Raw genomic sequence first — 20,412 nt, 5'->3', positions numbered from 1 at the left:
TGTGCAGTGGACTCGCGCTCTCTTCCCCCCTTTGCCGTTCTTCGTCGTTCTGTGTTCGTGCTTGAGTCGAGGGTCGACCTTGTGTGGAGCTCGCGGGCCTGCGTTGGACGCGTGGTGCTTGGTGCACGGACCTCGTGGGCGGCGAGAGGATCGGAGCTTGGAGTGAGGCCTGGTGGCGGCCGAGCGGGGCCGTGTTACATGCAAGACTACAGACAGATAAGACTGCACACTACATTACCTTTCCCAATTACACGACGAACGTGTTCTTTTTATTAATTCATATTCCCTCGTCTCGTTTCTGAAATCTGTCGAGTGGGGACGTCCCAATACAATACAATACAATTAGGATATTTGTTACCGGCGCGTACTTTTTCCTGTCCTTGCCTTTTTCCTTTAATAAACATTTGTATTATTTTGCATCCCCTGTTAAACCTGTGCCCGCTTGAGTTAATCCCCTTACAGGACCGGAACTACGTCGGTGCACTGAATGTAAGCTTTTGCCACAGCCTCCATTTTCCTTCTTCCTCCCACGCGACATATAGCCGAATCTGTGTTTGGTTGTTGCCTCCGAATAAGACCGTTTAGGCCATCCGCGACTGGTATAACCGGAGTTGCGTGACATTATTATTATTATTATCCCGTCCCCTGCGCAGCAGATAGGTTTTGTAATCACTTTTGTGTGTGTGTGTGTGTGTGTGTGTGTGTGTGTGTGTGTGTGTGTGTGTGTGTGTGTGTTACCAAGGCTTTATTATGATTATATGCAGAAGGAAAATTAATAATTTTGTCGAAAGGTCAAAGGTCAGCATCACATAATATCATCAATTTTCATCCAATTGACCTGAAATTTAAATTTACCATTTGAGTTTTGTCATCAAATTTTCACCAAAGCTTTATCATGATAATATGGAGAAGGTAAATTATTAATACAGTCAAAAGGTCAAAAGGTTAAAGGTCAGCATCACCTAAAATTTATCAATTTTCATACAATGAACCTGAAATTTCAATTTACCATTTGAGTTTTAATAATAATAATAATAATGCATTTATTTTATATAGCGCTTTTCAGGAAGCCCAAAGACGCTTTGACAGAGTGCAAAACATAATGCATAGCAAAACATAAAAACAATTGCAAAAAAAGAAGAATCAATAGGGAAATATTCAAAGCACAAAGGAGGGAGAAGGAGAGGAGATAGTCAGGGGTTAGAGCATGCATAACCGGCATGGGGGGGTGCATAACCGGCATGGGGGGGTGCATAACCGGCATGGGGGGGTGCATAACCGGCATGGGGGGTGGGGGGTGGAGTATATAACCGGTATGATGGGAGGGGTGGAGCAAATAACCGGCATGAGGGGATGGGTGGGGTAAATAACCGGTATGAGGGAAGGGGTGGAGTAAATAACCGGTATGAGGGGAGGGGTGGGGTAAATAACCGGTATGAGGGGAGGGGTGGAGTAAATAACCGGTATGAGGGGAGGGGTGGGGTAAATAACCGGTATGAGGGAATGGGTGGATTAAATAATGGGTTTTGGGTAATTTTCCCATTTAAATTTATGACATTGTAGGTCACATGGTTTGGCAGCCATATTGGATTTAACCTAAAACCTTACAAAAACATATTCTCCTAAACCACCAAAGCGACCAACTCAAAGCTTTACGTGTGTCATTGACTAGGCATAGCGATTAAAGATGACCACGAAAACGTCATTGGTCACATGTTGTGGCAGTCACATTGGATTGAAGGAAAATATTAAATAATTGTATCTCTGAAACCGCTTACCCTATCGATGTGAAATTTTACAAATATCATCTAACATCATTGTTGCATATAGTTTGAAAATGATGTCGTAGGTCACGTGGTTTGGCAACCATCTTCGATAGAAAAATGAACCTTATCCAATCAACATGAAACTTCACAAACGTGATCCCCTACCCATACATATGCAGAGTCTACATTTTTAAGGTCATCTGTCACGTGGTGTGGCAGCCATATTAGCTTGAAAGCCGATAACTAAAAAAGTCCCTTCTCTGAAACCACTTCACCGATCGATGTGAAACCTGTCATGGCTGATGAAAATGTGATACTTGAAAACAAATAGCTGAAGAGATTTAAATCAAAATTGTTCATTTTTAGTACAGTGAACGAGGACATCTACCCGTTGTGTGACTATGCAGAGGCATATTGGCTCAGAGTCGCATTGCTCTAGTTTTCAGATCAAAAGGTCAAAGATCAAGGTTGCATAAAATCCTCAAAATAAAGTTTAAGAATTTGCATTGGGTCACAGAATTGGTTCACCTTGAGAACGGCTGAAGGGATCTTAGTCGAACTTGGTGCCGGTATGTATAATGAGGTAAAGATGAACTGATTCGATTTTGTGGTCACAAGGTCAAAGGTCAGAGGTCATGTTGGGCAGAAATCCCGTTACCACGCTCACCAATCAAAAGCTCAAAGTTGATTTTTTTAGGTCTAAAGCTAGAAGGTCATGGCCGCATAAAATCATCAATTTAAATGTTGTATTTTTATGGCTCTGCCAACAAAGTCGCTGGAGGCATTATGTTTTCAGGTTGTCTGTCCGGCTGTCGGTTCATCTTCTGTGAAAGGTTTTCGTTGCCGTGACAACTTGAGAACTGCTGAAGAGATCCTAGTCAAACATGGTGCAGGTATATATAATGAGGTAACGATGAAATGATTCGATTTTGGGGTTACAAGGTCAAAGGTCAGAGGTCATGGTAGGTAAAAATCCTGTTACCGCGATAATGTGTGAACCAGTGATGGGATTTTGACAAAAGTTGGTACAAGTATGTATTATGATGCTAAGATGACCTGACTAGATTTTGGCGTCAAGAGGTCAAAGGTCAAAGTCTGTATAATGATGTAAAGATTAACTGATTCGATTGTGGGGTCAAGAGGTCAAAGGTCAAATTTCAGACATCCCACCAGGTAAATATTCTGTTACCAAGCTAACTTGTGAACCAGTCATGGGATTTTCACTAAATTTAGTATAATTATATATTATGATGCAAAGATAAACTGATTCAATTTCGGGGTCATGAGGTCAAAAAGCAGAGGTCGTGTTAAGTTACAATTACTTTGTTACCATGATAACTTAAGAACGGCTGATGGGATCTTAGTCAAACTTGGAATAGGTATATTTAATGAGGTAAAGATGAACTGATTATATTTTGGGGGCATGAGGTTAAAGGTCAGATGTCATGTTAAGTAAAAATTATGTTGCCACGCCAAGTCCTGAACCAGTGATGGGATTTTGAACAAACTTGGTATAAGTATATATGACGCAAAGATTAGCTGATTGGATTATGGCATCAACAGATCAAAGGTCAGAGGTCATGTCAGGTAAAAATTGAATAACTTGAGAAAAGCTGAATTGATTCAAATCAAATTAGTACAGCTATTATAATGATGTAATAATGTGGGCGGAGGCATATCGGTCGACGTCATGACGTCAAAGAGTGTCGTTCTACTTTTCAAACTGCTTCTGTTATTTAAGCATACGGAAGAAGACATCTGAGTACAAACGGACGCGGACGTGCTTTGCATTTTCAGATGCTTTCAAGTTAGTATTGTACAACTTCTCCCATGGTTTAGCTTCCTCTGATCTCTCAGCCCTTGGACTTTACCCAGCTCCTCCAGTAATCTCTTCCTAAAGTCCTTAGTGCACACTTCCGCTCTTTTGTTCCTCTTTTCTCCTGCTTGTGGAACCAGTTTCCTGAGGCTGTTCTCGTCTGCAAGACGAGACTAGCTTTCCAGCTGCCAGTTCATAGCCTCAGTCAGCTTGCGCTTCCAGGAGCCTCCAGGGGAGACACACAAAGGCACAGAAACAAAGCTAAACAAGTGAAAGCATTTTATCGTAAGGGAATCATCCTGTTACTGGGGAGGTTCAGGCGCACAAAAACGTGTTCGGTAACTTCAGTTGTAGAAAACATGAATTCACTGTGCAACATGACCTTCATTTAACTAATTTAACCTGTGTGTGTGTATATATATTGTTACGGACACGGCTGATTAAGATGTTATGATGGGCCGAACGGAATGGCCGCCGTGTTCGCACAGTTTACCCGATTCCGCCCGACGTTGACCAAATCGCGCTATGCTAAATCAATGAAGGAAAGGACACAACGGCTGGGATAAATGAAACGACACAAGGGGTACAGTTCTCAAGACCTCCGGAGGAGGATATAATTGGTGATGCAGAAAAGGGGTAGATTACAAGGCAAGAGGTAAAGCACAGAAAAGATGGGCACTTAGACACAGTCTTATCTTATCCCCGACAGACCACAGACAAACGGAGCAAGACTGACTTACACAGGGATTGATGGCAGGGAAGGACAGGCAGTCGATAGCACAAGGTGCACCTTGGCTCAGGGACAGGATACAGCTCGGTCCAGTCCAGAGATGCGGGGAGGTATCGCAGCGCTCGGAGGTGGCGTCTTCTCTCTTCAAGCTGAGCGCGCATCTGACGTCACCTCCCTCTTCCTGCGCATGCTCAGCGGGGAGTGACACGCCCTCGGCTCGTTGGCTCCGCCCCAGATGGGAGCGGTCCGCCACTTCTATTGGGTGCGGGGGGTTACCGGGCTCCGCCCTTGACGAGGAGCTGACAGCGAGCCCCTACGTGGTAACCCCGTCGAGCACATGCTCGATGGTGGCTAACCAAGCCGGAGTGAGGACGTGCACTCCCCGCGCCGCCGCCGTTGTTGTTGCTGTTGTTGTTGTTGCTGAACCATGAGGAAAAGCTGCGGGGAGGTATTGGGAGGTCCTAAACTTCCTAACGGTGCCATACAATCACATTCTGGTGCAACGAAGAGTCAGAATTAATGGAAACGAGTCCTTAACTGACATAGACTAAGAATAACTAGCAAGATGTCCTATAGTTGTCTACGTGAGATGCGGTGGACCTGGATGCGACATTTAATGGGGGAAATAGGGGAAGGTCGGGTCTACAGAGTGTTGTTTACAGAAAATGGGACTAGGGAATGGGGAATTGGGGATAGTTGGGAAGTACTGAGGAAATAGGGGAATATTTACAAGCGGATATGGATGGATGCCAATCTCATATCCACAACATTGCACCCTTCTCTACCTCGGGGCGTCCCGACCCGATAAATTTTTACCTACGTTAGTGTGGCACTCAGATGTAGTTCCCTCTACTATTAACTCAACCCTGAGTGCGACAGTTTTACAGATGTTCACAAATGAGTAAATATGTCCCCCTGCGACGTTGCACCCTTCTCCTCACAGAAACACACCCACAGGATAACCGAATCGCGGAAAGAATCCTCAAACTAAACATACAGCCGGTAGGGAGCATTATTTATACAAGACTGATATTTACACTACGATCCAGGACCTGTTCTTTGAGGAACACATGCAGATGTTATGCATAGAGAGAGAGCACGCATGCCAGCATCGATACACCAACCCACGAGTGCTCTGTGGCCTTACGGCCTTTAATAATGTGCAGAGCACCCCATCCAAGCACCAAAAGCACCACCCCATCATGTACAGTCAGCACCATCCGGTGCACCAATAAAGTGTTCAATAATCACCGGTGGTGTCGCAGCCGGCCGATGTTCTGCCGCTGGTCTTGCCTTCTTGGAGTGCCTTGGCCTTCTGGCTTCTTTAAAAATAAAGAAAGGCGCCAACCGCGTCCATTTGTAAATTGTGGCCGTCAGGGGGGCCAACTATAAGTGGTTCACCTGTATGGCATAGGTGCCACGCTGACCCAAAGGTCCATCAACGGGTGGTGCTTGCCCGCAAAAGACTGCGGTCCATTGTGGGCGGCCACAAAAATTGCGGTCCATATGGTGTATCGATCCAGGCAGCAAGCAGCGAAAGTACAGACCCACAACTGCGGAGCCAGCACCTCTCTCTCCTCTCTCTCTGCCCCAAAGCCAGATCCTCGGAGGTGGGAGACAAAAGAAAACAAGTGAGTAAGGTGGTAAGGGCGCAAAAGTGCATGCAATGTAAGGTAATGCACACTAGGGGCACATGGGAACCAGGTGAGACAGGTACGTTCCTACCGTACACCGCCCCCCCCCCCCACCAGGTAACCTACATTGCCCCTCCCTTACCCCTTACGGTATCCACAAAACACAACACTACCCATAAACATCTACTTTACACATCAACAACGTCCCTACTGTCTTCCCCGTTCCTCCCATAAACCAAATTCGTCTTCTCTCCCTCCTAACCAATCAAATTTGCCATTTCCAACTCTCATCAAAATTTGCCATCTCCAACTCAACATCAACATCTGCCATCACCAATTCATCATCAGTCCCTCCTAAGGAGGGAGAGATGGAATCACCCCAATGTCTTATCCACGTCGTGATGCGTCTCACAAATCCAAACAGCAATTCTCCTTTCCTGCAACACAGAACAAAGGAACACAGGTGTGGAGTCATCATCATCACCTCAGGTAAGTGGCTGCGTATGGTGCGACAGGTTCATCAATCCTAACTATTTCCTAAATGACTTTAACAACTTTACATTACCCGGGGTCTTTCCCTGCCAATCCATTGGCCAACTTACACTATGGGTTCTAAAAACCAATTCCCATTGACCAAACTGTGGTGCTTCTCAATTTGGGGTCTCACTCCCCCGATTCATCTCCCGGTGCCCTCGCACAATTTCTGGGCTGTGACGTGTAGCTCTCCCAGCAGGTCTACCCACCTGCACACCTCCACCACTGTAGGTGCCACCCGAGCTTACCTGCTCCTCACCCTAACCTAACTAACTGGGGAAGGCCCTCCCGCACTCTCACCCCCTCAGTGCCCTCTCTGGCACGGGCTGCCCGATCCACACCCGGGATCCTCAGGCACCCACTGACACTAACGGCTCCCAGAGCCCACCTGCGGCCTCACCTGGCCGACATCCTCACAGTGGTGGAGTGCCCAAACCAACTACACACACTAACAGGCTACACGCCCAGCCATTTCCACAACACTAATGCACCCATCCACAATACCATTCTGCAACCGCACCACAAATGCCAATATCCAACCACAATTTACCTATACCCTCTACCTAACACTTACACTACCCGCCCCGGGTACTCGTGAAAGGGGTCCACTCTTCCCCCATCCACACCTTCGCACCATGCACACCACTCCGTACCACTTACTCCAACTCTCTCCACACCACTCATTCCAATACTCCATTTATTCCACACACCTGTACTTGCACACCTGTGCTCTCATACTTGGTGCCGCCTGCACCCTTCTCTCCCCCAAGCGCATTCGCGCTGATCCACAACACTCACCACTCATACACTGCTCCATACACCTGTTCAGTTGCACACCTGTGCAATCACACCTGTTCAATCACACCTGTTCAATCACACCTGTTCAATCCTCAAACACACGGCATCATCTCATCTAACTACTCCCCTCTGAAACTTGCGCATCCCAGTCGTCCCTTTAAACTATTGCGCTCCCTCGTCATTATCATCCACTCTAATCTACCTGCGTCCCCACTACAGGTATCCTTGTCACTAACTAACCTTAACGTTACCTAATGTCATCTTCGCTAGATCCCTACACACAATATCCTAACCCACCCGGGCTAGTTTTCACTGCCATACACCCCATAAGCTATAGCGCATTTGCCCCCGCATGGGAAGGGTGGCAGGGATGCCACCCTTACCCACCGTCATACGGCGCGAGTGGGACCTTGTGGGACCACCTCGTATGCGAGTCGTTGCCCGCCTGCCGGACCCCGTGCGTCGCCCCTTGCGGGGTCAGCGCGGGGCCGAACCGGCCGGGCCCCCACAGTACATTACCCCCAAGGGGCTCCCGTGCCTCCCCTGTCCCTCTAAAAACTACCCCTGTTGGTGTCGATGCATGGGTCACACTTCCGCAACCCGCTACCCATTCCACACCACCACAACCTTGCTCACTCACACCTCGCACCTCTCCCATCACCAGACCCTCTCGCTCGCACTCTCGTTCCATACCCTCCGGACCAGCCATACACCTCACTCTTGGCCTCTCACGAACATCCGGGTCTATCTCGACCCCCAAGCTTATTAAATCACCTGGCGCATCATACGCACGACCATATTGGTCACCACTTACACCGGGTCCTCTTTCTCTTCGCTTCTCCTCCATCACCTGTGAATCCCTCATCCGGTTAATGAGCACATCATCACGATCCGAACACAGACTTTGGACCAATTATTTTACTTCCTCGTTTATCTCTTTCTTATTCTCTCTCCGTCGCTTCTTAATTTCGCTCACCCCTTCTTCCACTTCTTCTAATTTCTGCTTCACCTCCTTCATCTCCTCGTGTGCCCCTTTAAGTTCTTCCTCTAACTCCACTTTATTTTTTTCTATGTGCTCCCGCACCTCCCGCTCTTTAACCTCCATCACCTCTACCACCTTGTTCATTTTCCTCGTCAGGTCCTCATGTACCGTCTGACACTCTTTTTTAATTACCCCTACGTCCTTTTTCATCTCCTTCTGTGTCGATTTTAAACCCTCTATTACCGCTGTGTTCTTCTTTACCTGGTCTCCCAACTCCATTTGTCCCACTGTCAGTTGTTCTACTCCCAGCGTCAACTCCTCTATGCCACCTTGCAATTTTACAGTCCCCTTTCTCACCTCCTTCTCCATGCGCTCCTTACAGTGCCTCACCTCCTCGCGCACTCCTCCGACCTCCTCACTCACCCCTCTTCTGATCTCTTCTCCCATCACTTGCATCTCCTGCCCAGATGCCACCCTCATCTGCTCCATTTCCTCCCTGTGAGCATCCAATTTAGTTTCTACCCCCATTCTGACCCCCTCTATCTGCTGCCCCATTTTTTTTACTTCCCTTTCCGCTTGGTCCCTCATGTCCCTCAATTTGCCTTCCATACTGTTTTCTAACCCCTCTAACCCCTTTTTCATCCCTTCCATTTGATTCTCTTGAGTGGCCATTCTGTTTTCTACCCCCGTTAACCCCTCCTGTATTTCCCCATATCTATTGTCTAATCCCTCAAATTTGTTTCCTAATCCCTCTATTCTACTCCCTAACCCTCCGATCTGGGCCCCCATGTCCTCCCTCAATTTCTCGCTATTGGACCCCATCCTTTGTTCTAACCGTTGGCTATTGGCCCCCATGTCCTCCCTCAATTTCTCGCTATTGGACCCCATGTCCTCCCTCAATTTCTCGCTGTTGGACCCCATTACCCCCAATTGCTCACTCTGCAGTTTGAGGGACGCCTGCATTTGCGCCATAAATTGCTCCATGAGGGCCTGCATTTGGGCCATCCCTCCCACTTGTGCAGCGGGTGCGGCCGCCGCAGCCATGTGCGAGGTGCCATTTTGCGAACCTGCCGCCCTCACTGCTTCGCTCTCCTCTTGTCCCTCAATTTGGTCCTGGATCGACCCTGCCTCACTCTCCTCTACCGGAACCCAGCCGTCTTGATCCGCCATAGCGCGACTTTCAAAATTCGGGTTTTTATTTTTGTAAAACAAAATCAAATTTCGCTGTTAATAATTTCGAGTGCGTGAAGCGCGCTTCGGGTCCAATCCCACTTCCCGACACCAATTGTTACGGACACGGCTGATTAAGATGTTATGATGGGCCGAGCGGAATGGCCGCCGTGTTCGCACAGTTTACCCGATTCCACCCGACGTTGACCAAATCGCGCTATGCTAAATCAATGAAGGAAAGGACACAACGGCTGGGATAAATGAAACGACACAAGGGGTACAGTTCTCAAGACCTCCGGAGGAGGATATAATTGGTGATGCAGAAAAGGGGTAGATTACAAGGCAAGAGGTAAAGCACAGAAAAGATGGGCACTTAGACACAGTCTTATCTTAGCCCCGACAGACCACAGACAAACGGAACAAGACTGACTTACACAGGGATTGATGGCAGGGAAGGACAGGCAGTCGATAGCACAAGGTGCACCTTGGCTCAGGGACAGGATACAGCTCGGTCCAGTCCAGAGATGCGGGGAGGTATCGCAGCGCTCGGAGGTGGCGTCTTCTCTCTCCAAGCTGAGCGCGCATCTGACGTCACCTCCCTCTTCCTGCGCATGCTCAGCGGGGAGTGACATGCCCTCGGCTCGTTGGCTCCGCCCCAGATGGGAGCGGTCCGCCGCTTCTATTGGGTGCGGGGGCTTACCGGGCTCCGCCCTTGACGAGGAGCTGACAGCGAGCCCCTACGTGGTAACCCCGTCGAGCACATGTTCGATGGCGGCTAACCAAGCCGGAGTGAGGACGCGCACTCCCCGCGCCACCGCCGTTGTTGTTGTTGTTGTTGTTGTTGCTGAACCGTGAGGAAAAGCTGCGGGGAGGTATTGGGAGGTCCTAAACTTCCTAACGGTGCCACACAATCACATTCTGGTGCAACGAAGAGTCAGAATTAATGGAAACGAGTCCTTAACTGACATAGACTAAGAATAACTAGCAAGATGTCCTATAGTTGTCTACGTGAGATGTGGTGGACCTGGATGCGACATTTAATGGGGGAAATAGGGGAAGGTCGGGTCTACAGAGTGTTGTTTACAGAAAATGGGACTAGGGAATGGGGAATTGGGGATAGTTGGGAAGTACTGAGGAAATAGGGGAATATTTACAAGCGGATATGGATGGATGCCAATCTCATATCCGCAACAATATATATATATCATATAATTATTGAAAGTCTTAATATCTACATTTTTTCCAAACGTGTAGGGGATATACAATGACTTACCAGAACTCTATCCGAAGTTCCTTTCTTGGGAGATTCTATAGATTTCGACTCCGCTTCGCACCTGACTCGATAATCTCGATCTTTGTACTTTCAGCAATCTTGACAATCGCAGCCGCAAGGGAGATGCGTGGGTTGATACAGAACCACAATGGGGTTCGAACCAGTCCTGGGGCCTCCGAACCTTTCCACTGCGAGCAATATGCAATATCTGCCGAGGATTCAAAGAACGCAAACTACTGATTCACCCGTTGACGATGGACCAGTGTTTATCATGTGATGTGGGAGAGTGTTGTGGACGTGAGACATTGGCGCACGGCCACGCCCACCGCTCGTCACCAATGTTATGATGTGAAATAAGACATGAAGTCCTTTCCCCGAAATTATGCTGGCCTAACATTTCAAGGACATTGCAATCTTTTTGTAGGTACAGCATCATACTATCATAATATATCAGAGGCTAGTATGTCATTAAAGTAATTCTAGGCCCTTAATGCAATGTGATGGACGCCGCTCAGTTGCATATTCCAGCCTTAGTGTCAAATAGTGAACTTTGAAGTCCAAAAGGGCATTCTGAAAGTTCAATGTAGAATCCTGAACCTGACATCTGGTTCCTTAAGTTTTTGGCAAACCTTCAGAAACAATAAAAAGGTCCATTCTGGGTACATTGTGTTTATAATGTGTCCATTCTGGGTATTTACTGTTGTACTTGTGTGCTTTCCTCTGTCTCCCGCTCCCTTTATTGTATGTTTTGTGTGTCCGTTTGTTGTTGGTGTTTTTTGTGATTGATGTTAGCTCTTACACGAACCTCGATCTCGTACAAAAAAAAAAAAAGGTAAAAACTTTAAATCCCAAAGTCAACCGAGTTCCACTGGTAAGTATATGACAGCTTCGATGTGCATACCTGTACGTTCTCCTGCCAGTCCTCCAGCATAAATACCCGTGAATGAACAACATCGCACAAAATATTTCGAATAAAATGAAAAGAGGAAATGAAACTTGTGACGTCATCATCCCAGCTTCCTAAGCATTGTCATTGAAGACTGGAAAAACGATCGGGCTGGGATTTACTAACCCAGAAAACACTTACAATAGTTACTTCCTGGTGTTGCTGGAAATTCTAACCTCAGACACATTTAAAACCAGAGCTCTTTCACGAGCCTCGATTCAGTATATATATTTTAAAAAAGGACATTAAAAAAAAAACGACGTCATGCTGGTTTGTGTTTATGTTTCTGTACCAAGCATGGCGTAAGCAATACCCTGATCCTTCCTGTTCCACTTACATGTAAATGTCAACCAGAAACCTATTTCCTGCTTCGTTTTGTGTCGGCTTGTTCGTTTGGTCAACAAATCAATGTCAAGGGTGAACTGGGAAGTAAAATCATGTCTTTGTGAGCTGTGGTGGAAAGAATGAAATGAGTAGAACAGAAACAAGTACAGATACATTCAAAGTACACCGCCCCCATGCCAAATAATTAAATATCCAACAGCGCGGCATTGCCGGGGCGCCTCCGGAGCCCGGCAATACCGAAGTGCAGCTCATTGAGGCTGCATTGGGAGGGAGAGGTGGACACTAATTGATTGATTAATTGTATAATTAAAATCGATAAAAGATTATCACAAAATATTTTCTTAATCAATTGGCTAATAGCATAACTAAACCACCAGTGCTTCATCCGAAGATGTATCTTATAGAAATTTAATCAAATAAGTCATTCATAAAAAATTAAAAAATTAATTGATTAATCAATAAGTAATTCATCGATTAATCAATAAATAATGAATCGATGAAATGATTAATCAATAAATCAAAAATATCCTTGAGAGCTACATCACGTGGTCACTGTCATGTCCAAATATTAGCTTCCCAGCTCAAAAGGTGCCTGAGATATTGGCCAAATGAGAAAGAAAATAAATAAATGATTAATAATGAAAATAAATAAATAATAATCATTAAAAAATTAAATTATCAATCAATTCGGTCACAGAACACATAAACCACCACCTTTCATCAGAATCTGTAACTGGAATATTTTTATTTTTTTTAGTAATTAATCTAATAATTAAATAATTAATCGATTAATTGATTAATTGATTAATCAATAAATCAAAAATATCCTTGATAGCCACATCACTTGGTCACTCATGTCCAAATATTAGCTTCTGAGCTCAAAAGGTGCCTCAGATATTGGCCAAATGAGAAAGAAAATAAATAAATGATTAATAATGAAAATAAATAAATAATAATCATAAAATCATTAAATTATTAATCAATTCGGTCAGAGAACACATAAACCACCACCATTTCATCAGAATCTGTAACTTAAAAAAAAAATTTTTTGTCATTAATGAAATAATAAAATAATTAATCGATTAATGGATTAATTAATAAATTAAAAAAAGCCTTTGCAGCCAAATCACCTGGTCATTGGCATGTCCAAATATCAGCTTCCTAACTCAAAAGGTGCCTGAGTCAATGGTCAGAAGAGAAAGGAAATTTGATTAATTAAATAAGTACTTCATTAATCGCTAATAAATAATTAAATAACTCCTCAATTAATTGATTAATCAAAAAACAAAAAATACCGTGTTTGACAAAGGACTTCCTCACTATTGTGCCGAAATTTAAGCTTCCTAGCTCAAAGGATGGCTGAGATATCGCCCGGACAAACAAACAAACAAACAAGAAAGAAAGAAAACAAGTACAGATACATTCAAAGTACACCGCCCCCATGCCAAATAATTAAATATCCTACAGCGCGGCATTGCCGGGGCGCCTCCGGCGCCCGGCAATACCGCAGTGCAGCTCATTGAGGCTGCATTGGGAGGGAGAGGTGTACACTAATTGATTGATTAATTGTATAATTAAAATCAATAAAAGATTATCACAAAATATTTTCATAATCAAATCAATTGGCTAATAGCATAACTAAACCACTAGTGCTTCATCCGAAGATGTATCTTTTAGAAATTTAATTAAATGTCATTTATAAATAATTAAATAATTAATTGATTACTCAATAAATAATAATTAATCGATTAATCAATAAATAATTAATAGATTAAATGATTAATCAATAAATCAAAAAATATCCTTGATAGCCACATCACTTGGTCACTGTCATGTCCAAATATTAGCTTCCCAGCTCAAAAGGTGCCTGAGATATTGGTCAAATGAGAAAGAAAATAAATAAATGATTAATAATGAAAATAAACAAATAATAATCATTAAAAAATTTAATTATTAATCCATTTGGTCAGAGAACACATAAACTACCACTATTTCATCAGAATCTGTAACTAAAAAATAAAAAATTTTTTAGTCATTAATCGAATAATTAAATAATTAATCGATTACTTGATAAATTAATAAATCATGAATAGCCTTTGCAGCCAAATCACCTGGTCATTGGCATGTCCAAATATCAGCTTCCTAACTCAAAAGGTGCCTGAGTTAATGGTCAGAAGAGAAAGGAAATTTGATTAATTAAATAAGTACTTAATTAATCGCTAATAATTAAATAACTCCTCAATTTATTGATTAATCAAAAAAATATATATACTGTTTTTGACAAAGGACTTGCTCACTATTGTGCCGAAATTTCAGCTTCCTAGCTCAAAGGATGGCTGAGATATCGTCCGGACAACCAAGAAAGAAAACAAACAAACAAGAAAGCAAGAAACCAGAGTGAAAACTGAGTACTCTCTTTCAGCGTGCGTCACTGCCGAGCCCCCTTTGGTGCCCGGCAATGACGATTTGCAATGCCTGGAGATGGCATAGGAAAGGAGCGGTGTACAACAAGAAAACAAGAAACCAGAGTGAAAACTGAGTACTCTCTTTCAGCGTGCGTCACTGCCGAGCCCCCTTTGGTGCCTGGCAGTGACGATTTGCAATGCCTGGAGATGGCATAGGAAAGGAGCGGTGTACAACAAGAAAACAAGAAACCAGAGTGAAAACTGAGTACTCTCTTTCAGCGTGCGTCACTGCCGAGCCCCCTTTGGTGCCCGGCAATGACGATTTGCAATGCCTGGAGATGGCATAGGAAAGGAGCGGTGTACAACAAACAATCAGAGTGAAAACTGAGTGCTCCCTTTCAGCATGCGTCACCGCTGAGCCCCCTTCGGTGCCCAGCAATGACGATTTGCAATGCCTGGAGATGGCATAGGAAAGGAGCAGTGTACAACAAGTACAGATACATTCAAAGTACACCGCCCCCTTGCCAAATAATTAAATATCCTACAGTGCGGCATTGCCGGGGCGCCTCCGGCGCCCGGCAATACCGCAGTGCAGCTCATCGAGGCTGCATTGCGAGGGAGAGGTGTAGGCTAATTGATGGATTAATTGTATAATTAAAATCAATAAAAGATTATCACAAAATATTTTCTTAATCAATTGGCTAATAGCATAACGAAACCACTAGTGCTTCATCCGAAGATGTATCTTTTAGAAATTTAATTAAATAAGTCATTAATAAAAAATTAAAAAATTAATTGATTAATCAATAAATAATTAATCGATTAATCAATAAATAATTAATCGATTAAATGATTAATCAATAAATCAAAATAATCTTTATAGCCACATACTTGGTCACTGTCTTGTCCAAATATTAGCTTCCCAGCTCAAAAGGTGCCTGAGACATTGGCCAAATGAGAAAGAAAATAAATAAATGATTAATAATGAAAATAAACAAATAATAATCATTAAAAAATTAAATAATTAATCATTTCGGTCACAGAACACGAAAACCACCACCATTTCTTCAGAATCTGTGACTTAAAAAAAATTTTTTTAGTCATTAATCAAATAATTAAATAATTAATCGATTAATTGATTGATTAATTAATAAATCAAAAATAGCCTTTGCAGCCAAATCACCTGGTCATTGGCATGTCCAAATATCAGCTTCCTAACTCAAAAGGTGCCTGAGTTAATGGTCAGAAGAGAAAGGAAATTTAATTAATTAAATAAGTACTTAATTAATCGCTAATAATTAAATAACTCCTCAATTAATTGATTAATCAAAAAACAAAAAATACTGTTTTTGACAAAGGACTTGCTCACTACTGTGCCGAAATTTCAGCTTCCAAGCTTAAAGGATGGCTGAGATATCGTCCGGACAAACAAACAAGAAAACAAGAAAACAAGAAAGCAAGAAAGAAAACAACCAGAGTGAAAACTGAGTACTCCCTTTCAGCGTGCGTCACTGCCGAGACCCCTTCGGTGCCCAGCAATGACGATTTGCAATGCCTGGAGATGGCATAGGAAAGGTGCGGTGTACAACAAGAAAGAAAACAACCAGAGTGAAAACTGAGTACACCCTTTCAGCGGGCGTCACTGCCGAGCCCCATTCGGTGCCCGGCAATGACGATTTGCAATGCCTGGAGATGGCATAGGAAAGGTGCGGTGTACAACAACCAGAGTGAAAACTGAGTACTCCCTTTCAGCGTGCGTCACTGCCGAGCCCCATTCGGTGCCCGGCAATGACGATTTGCAATGCCTGGAGATGGCATAGGAAAGGTGCGGTGTACAACAACCAGAGTGAAAACTGAGTACTCCCTTTCAGCGTCCGTCACTGCCGAGCCCCCTTCAGTGCCCTGCAATGACGATTTGCAATGCCTGGAGATGGCATAGGAAAGGTGCAGTGTACAACAATCATGTTAAATATAAACTCACCTGCAGGGCATTACATTACAGGCATACTCAGATGTCGCACCAGATTAGGTTTACTATTCCTTCCAAATGTATCTTGTTTATTCAGTCAACCAATAATTTGAAAAAGTTGTTATTTGTCTTTTCAGTTTTTCTTGCTTCCTTTGATGTGAATGATTAGCTCATGGGTTGCACTTAGCAATTCACAATAATTCATTATTAAATCATATTTTCACTTCCAGAATAAACTTATTCTCACTTTCTTTTGTTTACATGAGGTGGCTTTTACTTCCTGAGAATCTCGAGGGGTTAAAAGGTCTAAAAAGTATTGAGGGTCTAAAGTAAAAGTTCTAAGAGGTCTAGGGTTTTAAGGGTCTGAATGTCAGAAGGGTCTAAAGTCCAAGGTCTGTATGGGTCTAAATTCTCTAAAAGGTCTGAGGGATCTTAAAGGTTTCAAAGGTACGTTGCAATAGTACATAGTTAACGCGACACCACACGTGAACAGTCAGGTGACAAGATGGCACCTGCTAAGTTAACAAACTCCAGTATTTCATGGCTCAGCTAATATTCAGCCTCCCCCAAAAGGAAGTAATCCATCAAATGTGACAGGTGAGGCCACCACCACGTTCTCGCCCCTCCCCACTTCCCGGACAAAACCCTGCAAAGACCCTACTTCGCCAATATACTCAGCTTTGGGGCAGAGGGATGGGATATATGTGTGCAGTGTGTATGAATAATAATATGATATACATATATATTGTTACGGAACCCAACGTCGGCCTCTTTCCCCCTTATCGAGGGGGGATTAATCCCCTCGTCTATGACTGACCGACGTGGTGTTAATTAATTTGATTATTAATTTTAATGTTAATGTTAATTAATTATTAATCCCCGTGCCAACATCCCACCACGGTGACCCCCAGTCCTACGTCCCCCCAGCACTTCGCACAGCGGAGTATGTTTTTGTGCGTCACGACGCACATCGGGGGCCACTCAGGCCGCCGTACGACGGGCCCTTCCGGGTGCTGCGACGGGATGACAAGTCGTTCGTCATCGACATCGGCGGCAGGTCGGACCGGATTGCGGTGGACCGCCTCAAGCCGGCGCACGTGGACGTCGACCACCCACCACGGGTGGCCCTTCCGCCGCAGCGAGGCCGCCCCCCGTCCACGGTGCCCCCCACTCGACCGCCCACCACCACACCAGACCCCCTCCCACGACCCGCCAGGGGTCGCTTTGGCCGGGTCATCAGGACCCCCCTCAAATTGACCCTGCCGGTGCAAGTCGATTCTGGGGGGACGTGTGTAGCGGCTACCGCTGGGTTTTCACAATCGCCTTGCACCTATCAAGGACGCGGAGCGATCACCATGCCGGGCTCGTCCAGGACGTCCGGGCAGGCTCGCCCTCAACTTGCCAGGCCGCAGCCAGGACGCTGGGCCACGCCCCCTCTCGCCTTTCCTGGGCAAACGCTCCGGGATAATATGTATATACATTGCTGCCCGATAAACGGGCTTTTCAGAGTGCCTGAGTGTTTGGTTTGATTAAAGCAACTCGGATGAATTCCAGCTTTTTGTCGCGTCCATTCTTCCGATCGACGTGGGAGCCCCAGCTCCTTCACTATGATATGATATTTCGCTCACGAGGTTCAGACATACATGGAGGTGGCCATCTTGGATTTTGACGTGACGACCCAATTTACAATACCGTTCTTCCTTATGCCGAGATACACCCACCCACCAAATTAGAAGTTGGTACTTCGATTATTTTTCAAGATATTTCGCTCACAAGGTTCAGACATATATATGGTGGCGGCCATCTTGGATTTTGACGTGGCGACCCGATTTTAAACAGCGTTCTTCCTTATGCCGAGATACACCTACACACCAAATTAGAAGTTGGTACTTTGCTTATTTTTCAAGATATTCATCTCAAAAGGTTCAGACATACATGGCGGCGGCCATCTTGGATTTTGACGTGGCGACCCAATTTTCAATAGCGTTCTTCCTTATGCCTAGATACACCTACACACCAGATTAGAAGTTGGTACTTCGCTTATTTTTCAAGATATTCATCTCACAAGGTTCAGACATACATGGCATCAGACATACATGGCTGTGGCCATCTTGGATTTTGACGTGGGTTGCACCCACACACCAAATTCGAATGCGGTCCTTCGCTTACGCACGCACGGACGCATGCACGCAAACACGCCCGCACGCACACACGGACGGACGGACGGACACACGGACGGAGGGGAAAACCATAGTCCCCCTTTCGCTCCGCTGTGCGACGGGGGACAATAAATGCAAATGCGCCAAAGCAGTTTTACCTGATTTAAGATGATTGGAGATTTCGGTGAAAACAATCACATTCTCAAAGTGTTTCACAAAGACTTGTAATGTTTTAAAACTCACCTTGGTTACCAAACTCAGGTGCCCATATGAACATCTTCATCTGTCATGGCATGTGGAGAACAACAAACCATCACCAAATAGCTCGGCTCAGGTTGGGTGGACTTTGGACAGGTGGAGTGTTAAACACGCAATTCTGAACTTATCTGATTCTCGGTTCAGTTGTGTATCAACTCACTTAATGTTTCGAATTTCCATCTGAACCATCATCAAAAGCGGGGTTAAGCGATCGGGTGCTTGCATATGTCTGCCGTACATGTGGCATACATACAGTATGTGCGTGTCTGTATTTTTACAAATCATTTTTTCGGCAACCGTTGGTCCGATTGACACGAAATTTTCACCATAGGATCGCCTCTGCCTGTAGAATTTTATATTCACTAGGGCATTGCCCGTACTATATCTATATCTAAAATTATATCCCCCCCCCTCTATTTACATGAAATGGTTTGGTCCAAAGCGAACGGCTTGCGAGTACGGTGACAATCCCCCCCCCTCTATTTACATGAAATGGTTTGGTCCAAAGCGAACGGCTTCCGGAGTTTGGTAAAGAAATCGCCATCGCGTGCACAAACGCGCAGGAAAGCGAATGAATCGCAAATTCGTTTTTATTAGTTTTAAAACATAGTTTAACGCCAACATAGTTTGCAAACGTGAAATAAATGAATACGCTCTCAAATGTGCCATCCGAGGCAGAGTGTGTCCGCCACGTTCGGCACACGCGATAGTTCGCTGCTCTCTGATTGGTTGAATCGTTTTTTGGACATAGCTCGGTAAGTAATTGTCCGATTAATATGAAACCTTGAAAAGGCACATCCTCGGGTCCCCAGCAATATACCTGGCAAGTTAAAAGTATATCGGACCCGTGGTTGTCGAGAAACAGCGGTCACAGACAAACGTACAAACAGAGATTACTGGAATTATAGATAGATAATTATGACGTCATAGGTGACGTGGTATGGACCAGTCACCGACTAGGCATCCTCCATTGTGCACAGTCATTACTTGGAAAAACTGAGCTCTGAACCACTTACAAAACTTTCATCCGCAGCTCAATGGAATACTGCTCTCCCCTCTGGGCTGGTGCTCCTGCCTCCCACCGAGCTCGGCTTCACGCTGTAGAAACCAAAGCATTCAGAATCATTGGAATCTCCCGCGATGAAGCTGATTCTGAGGGCCTTTCACTTTCTCACCGCAGGCAGGTTGGCGGTCTTCCTATCTCCTACCGACTCCTTTCTGGCCTTGCACCCCACCCCCTACCTGCTCTGTTTGTGCTCTGCCCTCCTCCCTCCCCTAATATTTCTGCAGGACACACAAGATCTGTCAGCAACCTCCTTCTGGTGAAACTAACAAAATCAAGACTCTCTTCTCACCACTTTCATTCCTCTTTTCTCCCGCCTCTGGAACAAACTCCCCCACTCCCTTCAATCCCACTCCTCCCTTCAGGTCTTTAAAACAGCTGTTCACCACCATCTCATATCTTCCCCCATTCAAAACCTTGATCTTTTCTACCCCCTTTTATCAACCTCAAGCTCCATTTACAAGCTCCTCCTATCAACCTCAAGCTCCATTTACAAGCTCCTCCTATCAACCTCAAGCTCCATTTACAAGCTCCTCCTATCAACCTCAAGCTCCATTTACAAGC

General features: G+C 44.8%; 1 protein-coding gene across 12 annotated transcripts in view; it reads right to left on the bottom strand.

The window, feature by feature from the left end:
* LOC137438674 (myelin protein zero-like protein 3) overlaps positions 1 to 18,935 on the bottom strand; it is a 44,176-nt gene extending 25,241 nt beyond the window's left edge. For 2 of the 12 annotated variants that reach the window (XM_078767485.1, XM_078767493.1), the window contains exons 1-2: positions 18,771 to 18,883; positions 11,987 to 12,099 (exon numbers count right to left, since the gene is read on the bottom strand). The gene's annotated coding sequence lies outside the window, so the exon portion shown is untranslated. Of the gene's footprint in view, positions 1 to 4,322; positions 4,484 to 10,703; positions 10,940 to 11,986; positions 12,100 to 18,502; positions 18,656 to 18,770 lie in introns of those variants that run through there. The other 10 variants (XM_078767482.1, XM_078767490.1, XM_078767481.1 and 7 more) reach the window with 10 other exon arrangements.
* Positions 18,936 to 20,412: the final 1,477 nt, after the last annotated feature.

The sequence above is a fragment of the Myxine glutinosa genome, chromosome 13 (assembly GCF_964187855.1).
Source record: "Myxine glutinosa chromosome 13, kmMyxGlut1.1, whole genome shotgun sequence".
In the NCBI taxonomy this organism is placed as follows: domain Eukaryota; kingdom Metazoa; phylum Chordata; class Myxini; order Myxiniformes; family Myxinidae; genus Myxine; species Myxine glutinosa.
This window is presented reverse-complemented; position numbering and strand designations above follow the sequence as displayed.